Source organism: Festucalex cinctus, chromosome 10, assembly GCF_051991245.1.
Source record: "Festucalex cinctus isolate MCC-2025b chromosome 10, RoL_Fcin_1.0, whole genome shotgun sequence".
Taxonomy (NCBI): Eukaryota; Metazoa; Chordata; class Actinopteri; order Syngnathiformes; family Syngnathidae; genus Festucalex; species Festucalex cinctus.
Window position 1 is genome coordinate 28,279,837 of NC_135420.1, and position 15,775 is coordinate 28,295,611.

A 15,775-nucleotide genomic window follows, 5' to 3' on the forward strand; every position below is an offset into this window, starting at 1 on the left:
ATCCAAAGAACATTTGTGTTAACAAAGAAAAAATAAAAAGGAAATGCTTTTTAAAAACAAAAACTAGCAAACTAGATTTTACATTTTAAAAACTTACATTACATTGATTATCGTAAAAGTGTCCCAGCAAAACCATCCTAGTTTATATATTCGGGTTGTAATGCTTCAAACTGTAGAAGCAATATTATGCACGGTACTTGTTTAATGCAAAGTCTATCAACTGTTATACAGTCCCTGTAATTGATTTGTGGATGGTTCTTTTTAAAACAAATATTTTTGTTGAATTTTTCTACACAATATGTATATATATAGATCCTCCTGACTACCAGCGATTCAAATGTGTCCTCTGTAGTGGACCTTTTTAAACCAGAATATCTCCCACCCACTGCATACGATTGAATTAACTCATTTGGTGCTCTATAGAGGACATTCAGAGCTTTCCAATGATACCAAACGTGTACCTTTGCTACCTTTGATTGCATCATAAAAGAAAATGGCTTCCCTCAGTGCAATCACTTTTTAGGAGAAAGTAAATGTATAACGCTTTTTATTGAACAAATTTAGGCTTTAAATGTTGTTAGCGTTTTCTATAAGACTCTTAAGAACACATTAAAGTATTGTTTGAATTATTTTAACTGTATTTGAGCCTAGCATTAAATTTTTAAAAATGTCCTCTGTAGTGGACACATCATAGCTTAAAAATACATGTCTATTTTTTTTTTTTCAAAAATTTATTTTGCAATATTCCAGTTACTTCACAAAGATTGGGGAATATCAAAAGCTCAATCTTAAGTTAAAATTGCAACCTAAGTCAGTAAATCTGTGGTGTCAAGAAAAATAAAACCTGAGATGAATTTACAAATCTTCCAAGCAATACACTCTACTCAAGCTTTTTTGTTTGTTTGTTTGTTTGTTTGTTTGTTGATCCATACTGAGATGGTTTTAATCCTTCTACTGGGTACTACTACTGGGTCATTTGAGTTTGAGAGCATTTACACATTTTCGCTTCAAGGATAGACGCATTTTCTCCGATAATTTCAACCTTACCGCACATCTACCCAGGCGAGGTTTTAAGATGGCGGTGCACGTTCTATTGTCTCTTGCTTTTTATTCCCTGACACTTGAATTTCTCTCATATAAAAGTACATGCAATATATTATTACACACATACTTCCTTTCTACTTGCTTCCTAAATAAACCGAGAGTGCCCGCGACTAAACAGCAACACCGGTAACCGGGCTTGACAGGTATTCCTTTGTGGCCAGTTCAGAGAGTGGGCACGGAGCCCGAAGCACCTGCTATCAGGCTCTTGCGTCACAGCACTTGTCACCAGCAATTGCGCACCCAGGAATAAACTGAATCTTTGTGGGAATGTGAAGCTGTTAAAAGAAAAAAAAAAAAAACATTGAAAAAAAATTGGCTAGTTCATTGGGAACATTCCTATGTAAACTCAGCAAAATCATTGCACATCTCCATGCAATCTGGTACTAGAGTCAGCAATCTCCGTGCAAACACTGACAGAAATAAGTTGTAGTAAACTAGCATCTTGAAAAATAATATATGCATGTATATAAAAAAAAAAAAAAAAAAAAAAAAAAAACTCGTCATTTTGCATACAAGTCTAATGCTACGTTCTCACCAAATCCGAAAAGGCGAACTGGAACGCTTCATTCGCTGTGTTTTTGGAACGGTTGCCGCTCATTCGCGCTTTCGTGCTCACCGTAGCGGAGGGGGCGTGTCCCTTGGTGAACCAGGAAGTGGAGCACTTTAAGCGAGTCAACAAAAAGTGAGCACCGCCAACTACTTTCACTTCTTTCTTGGAACTAAACAGCCGCGGCACAATTTTCTCCTTTTTTGAGGTACGTGATAGCACTTTCGCTTTTTTAGTGGCCGGCATGTGTGCTAAAAATAGCTTTGGCGTTAATAATAAGCACTGCTGCTAACTCGGTACAGTTCAAAAGCAAGTAAACAGACTTAGCAGCACTTTCTTGATCACCATTCTGTCACGGCTGGCCGTGTTGTTGCGCTCGGGGTGACAATAGAGAGGACGCTGTGTGCGACGTGGCCCGTACTCGAAGCCGATTGGCTACCGTGAGGCGAAAGGCGAAAAAAAGTTCCATTTTTTGAACTTCGACGAATATGCGAATGTGCGGATTTTCGCGACTACGCAGCGCGTCCCAACGCGCGAAACGCGGGACATTCTGTACAATAATTTGAGCTGATTGGACGATGCGGCATTGTACACGTTTGTTTTAACCAATCTTGGCCACGGATGAGAATGTCGTATTCGTTCTTGTCGAAGGTGGGGCGAAAGCACGAACATCTGAACAGCTAGAAATGCACGAAGCGCCTCTCTCTGTTCAACAAGGAAACGGTGAGTAATTCTGCCGGCGTCTGCGCTGGCTTCCTGGTTTCGTCACAGTTGCATGTCCCGCCCCCCAAACACAATGTCGCTCCGTGATCGGGTGGAAATCGACGGGCTCGGTACAAGATGTATTCTCCGGAGTCTGTGAACTCACAAATACCGCGAGAATTCATCAAGGTGCAAGGTGCAGGATCCATTCCTCCGAGGCAGAGTTCTCACAGGATCACACGAGATCTCACAAGCACAAACACGAGCAGACATTTACGGATCTGAACCAATTTCCCGAGAGTAGTTGACTTTCCACAGACACATTAAGATTTTTGGTCATAAAGACTGAACACGTTTAATGTTTAAGATTGTCGGACGTGACCCATTTGGGACCCTATTACTGGGACAAATCCGCACTTAGCACATCTCTGACCAAACGATCATTTGAGGACAATCTTGTAAAACATTAAGATCGTCGGGCGTTTTGACGTCCTTGGTCGGGGGAGGGGCCAAATCGTGACCAAAAACAGCCCAAATTGTCTTTGCGTGTTTACCGGGCACCTCAAGAACAGCAGTCCGATACGCCCTTTCAGCGCTTGGCTCGCTGCCCAGGCAATCCTGAATGGATGGCAGACAGCCAATCATCACGTGCCTGCTGGAAGGCTTTCCAGGACTCGCCTTCACCGTTGGAACCGTTCGTGCGGGTCTCCTACACTGGACTTTGAACAAGTGGATGAGAGACCTTCATCGGTCCCATCGTTCAGCTCCATAGTCTGCAACCAAACTTCATCATCCAGGATCAGAACGCTAACAGCCGAAGAGTGGTGTTTAGCATACAAAGCCTCGAGAATTTTGGTGACATAGTCTGCCAGCAGACTTGAGCTCAACCCTAATGAAGACTTTTGGGATGGCTCATGTTCAAGACGTGGAATGGCGAGACCAGATCGATGACCTGCAACAAGGACGCCAAGCTTGTGTTAAGGTGTAAGGCAGGGGTGGCAAACTGCGGTCCTCGAGGGCCGGAGTCCTGCAGCTTTTGTAGATTTCCCTACTCGAAGTGCAGCTGATTCCAATTAACAGGCTCGTTATCAGGTTTCTGCAGAACTTGCTGATGAGCTGATCATGAATCAGCTGTGCTGAAGAAGGGAAATATCCAAAACCAGCAGGACTGCGGCCCTCGAGGACCGGAACTCGCCACCCCTGGTGTAAGGTATACTTTGTATACAGCAATGCTTGTTTTCAAATATATAAAGTTAAGTTGAGTTCATGTACATGATCCTGAAGTTTAGCTTTCTGGTACTGTGACTGACTGGAATAGGAAACAAGACTGAATTTATTTGCTTTTCAGACTATATTACAGTCAGCGAAGTGATGTGAATGATCATAGGACGTTTGTCTTGGTGAAGAAAAATCATTTCACAATGTCAACAGAAGGTATAAGTTACCATTCTATAAAAATGAGAAGATAACTGAAGAGTTAACAACACAACAATCTGTGAACCTTTAGCAGAAAACTGTGCAACAAGTTTTTTTTGAAATAACATTTATTGTGGGAATGGTGAAAGCATCCCACATGCTATTCAAATTTTTATTCTCCTCACTTTTTTTTTGCCGGAAAACAACTCCTACATAATACTTCCGATTTACACCGTTTAAATTTCAACTTGCTTCAAAAAAATCACACATTCCGGGGTATATATATAGTCCGATCCCACGTTACTTACAGTACTCGGACAATTTGACGTTAGATATCAACTTTTCCCCCATTCATTTTCAATGGGACTGACATTGAACTTTTTCGAAGTCCCACTTTCCACGCCCACTTCCAAACATACAACTGATCATCATTACCAGCTCTGTGATACTGCTCACTTCTTTTTATTCATGTATCTTTCAACTTCAATTCAAACTTTGTAATTTTTCCACAAAATGTATCTTTCAATTTACTTCATAAGCCTTCCGCTTAGCATTCAGCTATTGGCATTCCGCTTTCAGCATTCCCACGCAATTTCTCCAGAAATTGCACTTAGTCTAATTCATTATCGAAATCACACCGTTTATGTGTCAAACATGCAAGATTCAGTGTTGTGAATGATGAAGAGCTTCCAAAGGAACTGGCTCAGCGATGTTTACTCATAGTGTAAATGATGTTAAATGTAAAAAAAAAAAATCTATATAGTCAATTCTTACATTTATGGAGTCTTTGATGCTTTGGAGTGCACTGGATCGTGGCAATAAATAAACAGCAAAAATCTTCAAACTCTGAAAGAAATGGAACATTCTGCATTGGCCAAGTCCAAGACGAAGAACAAATTGAAGGCAGCAAAAGCAGGAACTGAAAGTGTCTGCAAGTGAAGACCTATCAAAGCATATCAAGTGGGAAGAAATTTAAAAATTGCCAATGTCCATAAGCTCCAAACCTCAGACCAGTAATTAAAATGATGGTCAGTTTTACAATTTTGTTTTTTGAAAGAAGACCTGTGAGTACTTGAACATCTTCACACTCGGAAAATAGAAAAAAATTGGCCTACATTTATTGTATATTAATTTCAAGCGTATAATATTAATGACATTAGATCCGAAGTGATGCAACATCTCATCAAAAGAGGCCCAACAGGCGGTGCGGTTCTCCTTTCCTAAGCAGGCTGCGAATGCATCAGAGTGATGGATGGCATCCAAATTTCATTCATCTGAGTAACGGAAGGAAGTTGGCGCATGTTTTTCTTTTTTTTTTTATCTCCCCGTGCCAAACTTACCACACTTGAGGAGGATTGAGTGATGTATATAACTCTCCATTAGAGCAGAACCGTTAATATAATCACGATTTGTTAAACAATTTTTTTTCTGATCATAAAGATTATGGAAGCAGAACTGTAAGGCGAGCCCACGCTAGCTTTCAACGAACCTTCCGACATTGAGTATTGAGGATCTAACATTTTTGATCGATTTCACTCCGCGGAATTGTTTGCACGTGAGAGTGAGTGGTTTTACTTTCATGATTTTGTGTTTATGTGCCCTGCGATTGACTTAGCGACCAGTTCAGGGTGTACCTCGCCTCTCGCCCAAAGTCAGCCGCGACCTCAGGGGAGGATTGTCATGACTAGGGTCATGCAAGGGGTAATGTTTGGGTCGTGACCGTGTGCTCGAGTGTCCAAATTCCATTTCAGTCCTGTTTCCCACACGTCTAGCCACAACCAATCAGATCGATTCACTGTCTATACGTCTGAGAAATGTGTGTTTTGTCGGATTATTACCTCTGTTCCTCTGTGCATCTCCACAGCCCAAGGGGTCTTGGCGTCTCGTGATTCTCGTTCTCGTTTTTCGTTTAGTCAAGTTTGTGTGAATAAAGAGTTAAAACCTATTTGTGTAAGGATAAGCGAATGGAAGGATGAATATTCATGTACATATCATCAACACAGCTGAGTAGCATGTTGACAGAAGATGAAAGCAGACCGTTATGTAGATTCATCGTTGTGGTTCGTCTTTGAAGGCAGACTTGATGTCCGAGAGCGGGCTTATAATTCCGCAATCATTTTTTGCCATTCTGGATTTTCGTGCAGATGTGAGGTGTGACATGGTGCAAGGGAGCAGCCGCGTTGTCGTGGTGTTTGGTTGTGAGCAGTGTGGTTTGTTTTTTTTATGTTTGTGATTCCAGATGCTCAGACGCACTTCATTGGCTGATTACTGGTTACAGGTGCTATATTGTCACCGTGGGTCTCAAATTGATATACAAGCACACACCGTAAAAGGCTTTAAATAATCCTTGACAGAAGCAGACCGGCGCCGTTCAATACGTTCAGGGACAGATGGCAATTGGGCCAAAATTCAGAAAGAGAGCAGAGGTGCATGCAGACGAGGTTTCAAGAAAATAGATCTTACCGTGACGTTCTATTGTAAACAGATTTCGGTTTTGTCAATAGGGTATGTCAATTTTTTATATCCACTTCATACTAGTCAAAAGGATTCGATTTCTGGACCAACCAAACATACACTACAATCTAAAAACACTTGGGTCACAAATAACCCAAATTGGGTTTGACCCAACTTAAGCAGTTAAAGTTGAGAGAAACAAAAGTATTAACCCACACAGCAACCCAATTTTGGTTTTTTTTTGTGTTATCCATTTAAACTGTTTGCGTTAATTGAATAACCCAATTGAATTGGGTTAAAAAATGAACCAACCCAACTTTTAACACCAAAACATTTGGAGTTATTTAACCCAAACATTTGGGTTGCTTTGCGTGTTATTAATTGAACCCATTTTTTTTTGGGGGGGGGGGGGGGGGGGGGGGTTAATTGAATAACCCAATTGAATTGGGCTAAAAATGAACCAACCGAACTTTTAACACCAAAACATTTGGAGTTATTTATCCCAAACATTTGGGTTGCTTTGCGTGTTATTAATTGAGCCCATTTTTTTGGGTTAATTGAATTGAGTCAAAAATAAAACCGACCCAACTTTTTCAGTTTAAAAACTTTTGGAATTATTTAACCCAAAAAATTGGGTCAAAAATTTGGGTTGCTTCCTGGATTAAACCCAACTTTTTGGTCAACGGAATAACCCAATTGAATTGATTTTTTTTTTTTTTTCATTCTATTCAAATTAAAGGACCAGGTCTTTGAAATGATGTTTCAAAATCAGAATGTCTTCATTTCAATAACAAGAAAGTTTTAGGTTGCAGTTTTGTACACACTCTAAAGACAGTTGGTTAAAAAAATGAACCAACCCAACATTTTGAGTTATTTAACCCAACACTTTTTTTCCAAAAATTAATAAATTAATAACTCACAAAGCAACCAAATTGTATGGGTTGTTTTGTGTATTATTCTTTTGACCCAACTGTTATTACAGTATAGCCCAGGGGTGTCCGAACTTTTTCCGCTGAGGGCCACATACAGAAAAATAGAAAGCTGCAAGGGCCACTTTGATTTTTTTTTTTTTAAAGTTATTTATTAACACATTCATTGCCAGACCAGCAAAAAGATGCATCATTTGACGTCTTTTTCCGTCAATGGCAGTGAATGAGGTAAACATGGTAAAAATCAATGAAGCAATTATAAATTGTTGATAAAATGTGCAGTTGCTTATTGAAAACTGCTAACAGTCACAAGGCAAATAGCGACCCCTGTGTGCCACTATAATAGATATGCCTCTCCACTTTTTTTTTTTTTTTTTTTTTTTTTTTAAACAGCATTGAAAAATTATTTTTAGTATTTGCCGCGGGCCGCCAAAAAAATGTATGGCGGGCCGCAAATGGCCCCTGGGCCGTAGTTTGGACACCCTGGTATAGCCTTTCCAGATCAGCTTAATTTGACTTCCTCTCAACTTCGGAATGCCAGCTTCAGTACTTTTACGCAACTTCCTGTCCTCTAGCAAGGTCCTGAAATTCACAACAGGTGACCTATGTGACAACTACTGGCAGGGCCCCCCCCCCCCCTGACCTATGATGCCAGACCCAGGTGTGCTTTTGCTACTGCCAAGGCCCTGTCACAGTTTCATGTGCTTCCATTTGGCTTCTGCACTGCACATCTGCCACAATGCAGAAGCTGATGGACAAGGTGAATTGATGGCATCGCCCCCCCCCCCCGCCACCACCACCAGCAAGTGGTTATGTTTGTTGGGGGCCCTGAAAGCATCTTAGACACAACAGAGCGAATGTGAGATTGATCCGAGACTGGTGGAGAGAGACGGAATCAAGCAGCGTGCGCAGACGTACGTGTTTGAAGAACAATCGAGGCACTTGAGTTGAATTGCAAGAGCTACACGTGCTTCATTTGCTGTCGGTGATAGTCAACCGAATCCCGTTGAGCGGCCCTGTGTCCGACTGAGAGCTATTTCCAAGAGAGCTATTTTTGACAGATTTTGCAAGGCCCACCGAATATTGTGTTCAATTGCTATAAAAGTGTGGAACCTACCAAAGGAAGAATTAAAGTCTCTTCTTTCATCAGGAAAAAAAAGAAGTATGTTTCTATCTGTTTCCGTTTTGCAGCAATTAGCATTAGAAGGGAGCTAAGTTTCATCAGTTTTCACAAATCTATTTAAAATTGTAAATAATTGAGCATTTTTTTTCAAGATGGCCCTGGTTGATCTCTTTTGCTCTGCTGCCACCTGCTGGCCGTTTGTGTAATAACTATCATTTCTGCAACCGTTCTTTGCAGTTGAGAGGCTGCATCAAAGGCTTCTGTATGCTCTAGCATAAAAAAAACACACACAAAAAAACGTATAAATACGTTTTTGGGACACTTAAAACGTAAAAAAAACGTATTTACACGTTATTGGGAGCAAATAAGTTAATTGTGGTTCACTTACATCTGAATTTCAAGAAAATGATTTTGTTTCTCTTCTAATCGGCAATGCCGGACTGTCAGTGAAAGAGGGGCGTGGCCACTTGAATGCCGTCCCCCGTTTCTATTCTCCTTGGACCGGCAGTATTGAGTCCCACTCATGTAAATGTCACCGTCGCCTTATAGAATCTAACCGCAACAACATTAATATAATCGCCAACACGTCCTGCCAACGATGAGGCTGAAACACTCCCAAAAAAAATGGGGTCAAGTGGCAATGCTCTATTTTTGGGAAGAAAAAAAAATTGCTAAAGAAGAACGGGTGTCGAGGCAAAAAAAAAAAAGATGGCGGTTGATAACGCAAGACAAATGCAGCAAGCGGGGGCGTGAAGCGAAATCCAAAGATATACTTTTTTTCATTCTCGGCACATTGTGAGGGCGACTGTCACTCTGCTTGATAAGGAACAGATTAATGAGCCGCTTACAGTGAAATAAGCGCACATGTTGTTGCGGAAAGATGACTTTGCTGACAAGACGCGTGTCCTTGCCGTCGACGTGACACCAGCGCGCGCTACCGGGTCACCCTCCTTATATTAGCACGACGCCCGTTACGACAAATACAACTGGTGGAAATCTAAAAATAAATAGATAAATAGTAAATAAATAAAAAATATACATATATACATATATATATATATATATATATATATATATTTAAAAAATTGTAACGTCGGACTAATTAATCAGCCGGCCACAGTCAAAACATAAATTTGTAATTTCACAAACAGTCCTCAGATGAGCAATGCAACTTGTACGGGGAATCGTCCTGGATGCCATTTTTACACACGTTAAATTTATTATTATTATTATTATTATTATTATTATTATTATTATTATTATTAGGGATGTTCGATACCACTTTTTTTTCAGACCGATACCGATACTCAGACCCTCAGTACTCACCGATACCAACTGCCGATAACAGTAGTACATTTTGACAAATAAAAAAAAAAAATCATTAAAAGATATTTTTAAACAAATATATTTCCTTTAATTTTGACCAAAAAAAAAAAACAGCACAGTCACTCTTCAATAGCTCTTAACGCTCAAAATAAAACACAAAAATACTCTTTTAGTTTAAGATTCACAATTTTGAAGTATTTCCAAACCGGGTGAAGTTTTGGTGAAAAACTGCTGCAAGCTAGCACCAGTTAGCCCCTAATCATGGGTCCGAAGAACGCAAGTGCAAGTGGTAAAGCTGGTGAAGAAAAGAGGAAAGTAGTGCGCAGAACTATTGAATTTAAAAAAGAAATGTTAGCATTTTGTTTTTGTTTTTTCCCATCATTTTAGATATGATATCTAAATAAAAACAGTATCTATTTCTACCCTATTCTATTTATGGTAAACAGTATACAGTGCAGTTTATGGTGTAAAATAGTAAAAAAAAACAAAAAAAAAACTTGGAACGGATTAAAATTATTTACATTCATTATAATGGGAAAAATTGTTTTGGATTTCGAACAAATCGCTTTTAGAACAGCGGATTATGTTCGAAAACCGAGGTTTGACTGTAAAGTTGAGTTGAGTTGAGAATGTAAGTGGCATAGCAACTGACAACTATCATCATCATCATCATCTTAAGGGACAAATAAGGACCATTAAAAACACAATCACCCCATGACCAAAACAAAGTCATAACACCGAACGTCTTCTCCATCCCACAAATGAAAGAGTGAAGGATTATGAATTTAAAATGAATTCAATCACTGTTTTTTTTCATATCAAAAATTCCATTGATTTCCCCAAATATGATATCGGCAGCCGTTGCAAAAATGACCTGGGATTGCTGGAAGCTAATTGGTATTTGGGTGACCAAAAAAAAAAAAAAAAAAAAAAAAAAGACTGAATTGCATCTGGCCGAGGCGGCAATTCAGTTTTTGGTTTTTGATGAAATATCTGGACCGAGCGCCTGTTTCACACATTTGGCTTGGCAGTGCTCGTCTCCGCTTACTGGCGCCTCTCCTGGGCAAGCTTTTTCCTTCTCCCATCTGGCACCACCGGCACTTGCCAGGAAGCTTTTTTTTTTTTTTTTTTTTTTTTCCACACCATTTTGTTCTCCCACGTGAACTTTTCCTATCAAGTATTGCCTTGAGACTAGAGTGTGTGAAAAGTCAACCATATGGCACCGCGTACTGTACGCGGCCGTACTGTATCGGACCCTTAAAGAGGTCGTCAAGTTTGCTTTCGACCGTTTTGATCGTTTCAGACAGCCGCTTGTTCAATCGCGTCCGTTCCCGAACACGACCGCAAGTCAATCGCGATTTTAGACCACACGGCACAATTTTCATATACAGTCGAACCTCGGTTTTCGAACATAATCCGTTCCAGAAGGCTGTTCCAAAAGCGAATTGTTCGAAATCCAAAACAAATTTTCCCATTATGATTCATGTAAATAATTTTAATCCGTTCCAAGTCTAAAAAAAACTTTTTTTTTTTTTTTTTACTATTTTACACCATAAACTGCCCTGTATACTGTTTACCATAAATAGATAAGGGTAGAAATTAGGGGTGTGAATTGCCTCGTACCTGACGATTCAATCCGTATCACGATTCTTAGGTCACGATTCGATTCGATACCGATTAATCCCGATATGATTTTACAAGTTGATTGTTGCGATTTTTTATTTTTTTTACTCAAATTTAGAAAATACCCGAGTGAGTCGCGTTCAGGTACGCTCGGCTTTTTTTTCCAGTTTGGTCGAGAGCCGAATTTTTGGACGAGTCCTGAGACATAAAATTCTCGAATTTTCTGGTCGAAAACCGATTTGGTCGAGAACAGAAGCGTTGGAAAAGCGAGGTTTGACTGTATTTGGTTTCAATTTACCGCAATGGTGTGTGATAGTGTTAATTGTATCCTCCATTTTTAAATTTAGTCTCAGTTTTAGTCTAATTTCAGTCACGCTTGTTAGTTTTTATCACAGGTTAGTCAACCTCATCCCATTTTTATGTAGTCCATTTTTAGTCGACTATAAATCTAGCATTTTAGTCTTTATCTTAGTCTAAGAAAATTAGCAAAACCGCCAGGCTTCCCATTCGGTCTTCCTCTGTTGGTCATTGTTATTTTTTTCAGGTTTCTCGCACGGGTTGCGACTATGAGCGCAAATTCCTTTACATAATTGACCAAAAAATATCTGATTCTGATTAGGGATGTAACGATATCCAAACATCACGATACGATGTTATCACTGTAAAATTTGTATGAAAATGTATTATTTATTTTAGGGATGCACGATTATGCTATTTTCAACCGATTGCATAACGATAAATTAATCATTTAGAGGTGGCGATGTCGATAACCGATAAGTAAGCTGATAATTGTTTGCAAACTTCACTTGAATACAATTATGCTTTCGAGTCCTACTATAAGTCTAACAAATACATTGAAATATTGTATAAACTTTGCACAATGTTTCAATTTATTTCTTTGAATTTTATTGACATGAGCCCCAACCACAACTTTATTATTGGTTTGTCTGTATGAATCTCAATTTGCCCATAAATATCGGCAGATTTCTCTATTATCTGCTTTATCCGTTTGACGTCAAATTGGTCGATAATCGCCGATAATTATCGGCCACCGATATTATCGCGCATCCCCACTTTTTAAGCGACGGGGCTGACAAATATGCTGGGAGTCGATCGGCGACGGCCGACGTGTTAATGACATCCGAGTAGATTTACCGGCGTTATCAGCCCCCCCGTCGTTGTCAGATAACACCGAAACGCCCGCCCGCGTAAATAGATCTTTTATAAAGCGCCGACGCTTAGCGCGTTGTAAACACGCTCCTTATCTCCCAAGCTCCCAATGGCGCAAGAATCCAATTAAGTTCCCAATATTAACCCCTTTAGAGAATTAACCCCCACCCCACCCCCCCAGACTTCCAATCTTTTGAATAAATAAAAGCGGGGGACCCGCTGCTGGTGTTAAACGAGGAAGCAAATAATAGATGCCGACTTTGCCCGTCTCCCTCTGCGCCCCACCCGGGGGGGGGTCTCTAAATAAGATCCTAGAGTGGATGAACACAACGCGGTAGTTCATTGATCCCTACCCTGTGGTAAAGCCTCTTCCTGCAGGTGGGCCGGTGAAGGTTGATGAGAAAAAAAAAAAGGGGGAAAAAAAAAAAGAAAAACAAGTACGAGACAGAGAAATTCTCATCCATGCCGCTGATGGAGAGCCGTGTGAATCGCATGCCTGGCAGGAGGGAGGAAGGGGATAGTCCACATCAGCGGGCTTGGATAGGAATTTGTTCACGTCGCACTGGTGGAATTCTCCGAAAGGAAATCAAATGTGACATGTTCTCAAGTGCTGTCACATCTGTTCACTTAATGTGTTCTTTTGCTTTTTTTTTATGTATTTTTTTTTTTTTGTGTGTGTGGGGGTCTATTTGGTTCATAGCAGATGGCGCTGTTTGCGGCAGATTGTCTCTGTGGACAAGCAAATGTCGTTTGTTTTTGTTTTTTTTGTGGCAAAAAGCTAAAACGACGTCCAGAGAACACATGTAAACAGTGACAACAGAGACCAAAATAAATAAATAAATAAATAAATGAATAAATAAATAATAAATAAAAAAGAATATTGTGATAAAGTCCATTATTTTCTGAATTGCAATTAAAAAAAACAAAAATATACATTCTAGATTCATTACAAATCAACTGAAATATTGCAAGCCATTTATTGTTGTAATATTGCTGATTTTGGCTTTTTTTTTTTACTTGGTCTGAGGAAATATTCTAATATTTTGAGATAGGATATTTGAGTTTTCTTAAGCTGTAGGCCATAATCAGCAACATTAAAATAATAAAAGGTATATATATATATATATATATATATATATATATATATATATATATATATATATATATATATACCGTATATATACACCGTATATATGTATATATATATAAAAATATACCGTATATATATACCGTATATATACACGGTATATATGTATATATATATATATATATATATATATATATATATATATATATATATATATATATATAAATATACCGTATATATATACCGTATATATACACGGTATATATGTATATATATATATATATATATATATATATGTATATGTATTTATAAGGTTTAAATGATTGTCCTGACTAAAACTAGCCTAAAACGTTGACAGTTTTTGTTGACTAAAATTAGACGGAATAAAACGATGTTTTTCTTGGACTAAAATAAAGCCTAAAACGCTAGATTTATAGTTGACGAAAAACGGACTAAATAAAAACGAGATGAGGTTGACGAAATCTGATGAAAACGAACACCGTTTGATGATTAAAACTGGACTAAAACTGAGACTAAATTTAAAAAAATGGCGGATAAAATGAACACTAGCGCAGGCAGACAGATTAGCGGCTTTGGAAAAAAAAAAAAAAAACACGGATGAACGGATGAATGATTGTAGTCCAAATGCAACAAGCACGTCTGTTAAGGATGAATACTAAGTGCAGTTATGTCGTTGTAATAAATCACCGCCATAAAACCAAATCATCGAGGAAGAAGCAGTATATTTCTTTGAATAAACATAAACATAGAAGGGCCAAAACATCCCTAATGAAAATTAAATGGCACAAAAAAAAAAAAAACTAGCCACCAGAGGGTGCTAGAAGTGCACAAATGGACATTTAGAGAATAAACGCATTCAACTCGTACATCCGGTGTCCACCATTTTTGTTGTAAATTGAGCAGCTCACTACGGAAAGAAGAATTAAGGGATAAATGCAGCAACTGTGAAAAAGAAACAAAAAAAAAAGAAAGAATCTGGCACCCCGACTTTTAAAGCTTGTGGCTATGCCTCTCTTTATTTGGATGTTGGATTTAAAAGTCTCTGGGGAAGCAGCACAGCGGGAGAGCGTAAGACGAGTTTTTATGTCACGCCATAAGCTTCCGCTCAAGACATTTTCTATTCCTTTAGATTTCTCGTTATTTGGTTCGCGGGGGACGTATGCGGATTGTGCTTTGAAAACGGAGTTGCGACAAATGAGCAATTGAAGCCGTTGCGGTGCCTCACACTTTGACAAGCAATTACAGACAAAAAAAACAAAACAACAACAACAAAAAAAAAAAACGTTTTGCGTAAGACAATTTACTGTAAGCAGGTAGGTTGGATGTAGTGTTCATTTTGTCAACAAGAACGAAACAAAAATAATTTCGTCAACGCACAAAGACGAGACTAAAGCCCCCATGAACTCATTCACACCCAAAAACGTATTTATACGTTTTTTTTTGTTTGTTTGTTTTTTTTGTTTTGTTTTTTAATGCTAGAGCATACAGAAGGCTTTGATGCAGCTTCAGACCTGAAAAGATCGCTTAAAGCAATGGTAGTTATTACAAAAAACGGCCAGCAGGTGGCAACAGAGTATAAGAGAGCAGCACGGGCCATGTTGCAACAAGCTCTTTTTTCCCAGTGTTCTCAACAGGTTTGTGAATAATGATGAAACGTAGCTATATTCTAATGCTAATTGCTGCAAAACAGAAACAGATAAAAAAATATACGTTTTTTTTCCCTGATGAAAGAAGAGACTTTAATCTTTCTTTTGGTAGGTTCCATGCTTTTATACCAATTGAACACAATATTCTGTGGGCCTTGCAAAATCAGTCAAAAAACAATAAAACAGTGAAAACGCCTGGGAGTGAATGAGTTCATAAAAAATAACTGTGACTAAATCAGGAATGAATTTTCGTCAAGTAATGAAGACGAGATGAAAACGTCATTCACTTCATCAAAACTGGAGTAAAATTTATGGACATTTTAGTTCATGAACAAAAACGAGACGAAAATGGGATGATTTTTGTAAAATCTTGTCTCTCCAACGGTTATAAAAATTTTTTTTAAATGCGACTGCTAACTAATGCTAGCTTACTTATTAGCTCATAGCACAGATAGCCAGTAGCCACTGTGAAGGTTTTCATCAAAAAAAAAAAAAGTGAAAATTTTAAGCAAAATAGTTTTAGATTCGAAAAGGTTCAATATAATCTGCTGACAAAAAAATATAGATATATACAGGGTATAAAATCGTTGTCCTGACTAAAAATAAACGATTAAAATTACATTTTTT

General features: G+C 38.6%; 1 long non-coding RNA gene across 1 annotated transcript in view; it reads right to left on the bottom strand.

Moving 5' to 3' along the window:
* LOC144027506 (uncharacterized) overlaps positions 1-12,864 on the bottom strand; it is a 37,812-nt gene extending 24,948 nt beyond the window's left edge. The window contains exon 1 of the long non-coding RNA XR_013285475.1: positions 12,748-12,864. This is a non-coding gene — a long non-coding RNA (uncharacterized LOC144027506). The remainder of the gene's footprint in view (positions 1-12,747) is intronic.
* Positions 12,865-15,775: the final 2,911 nt, after the last annotated feature.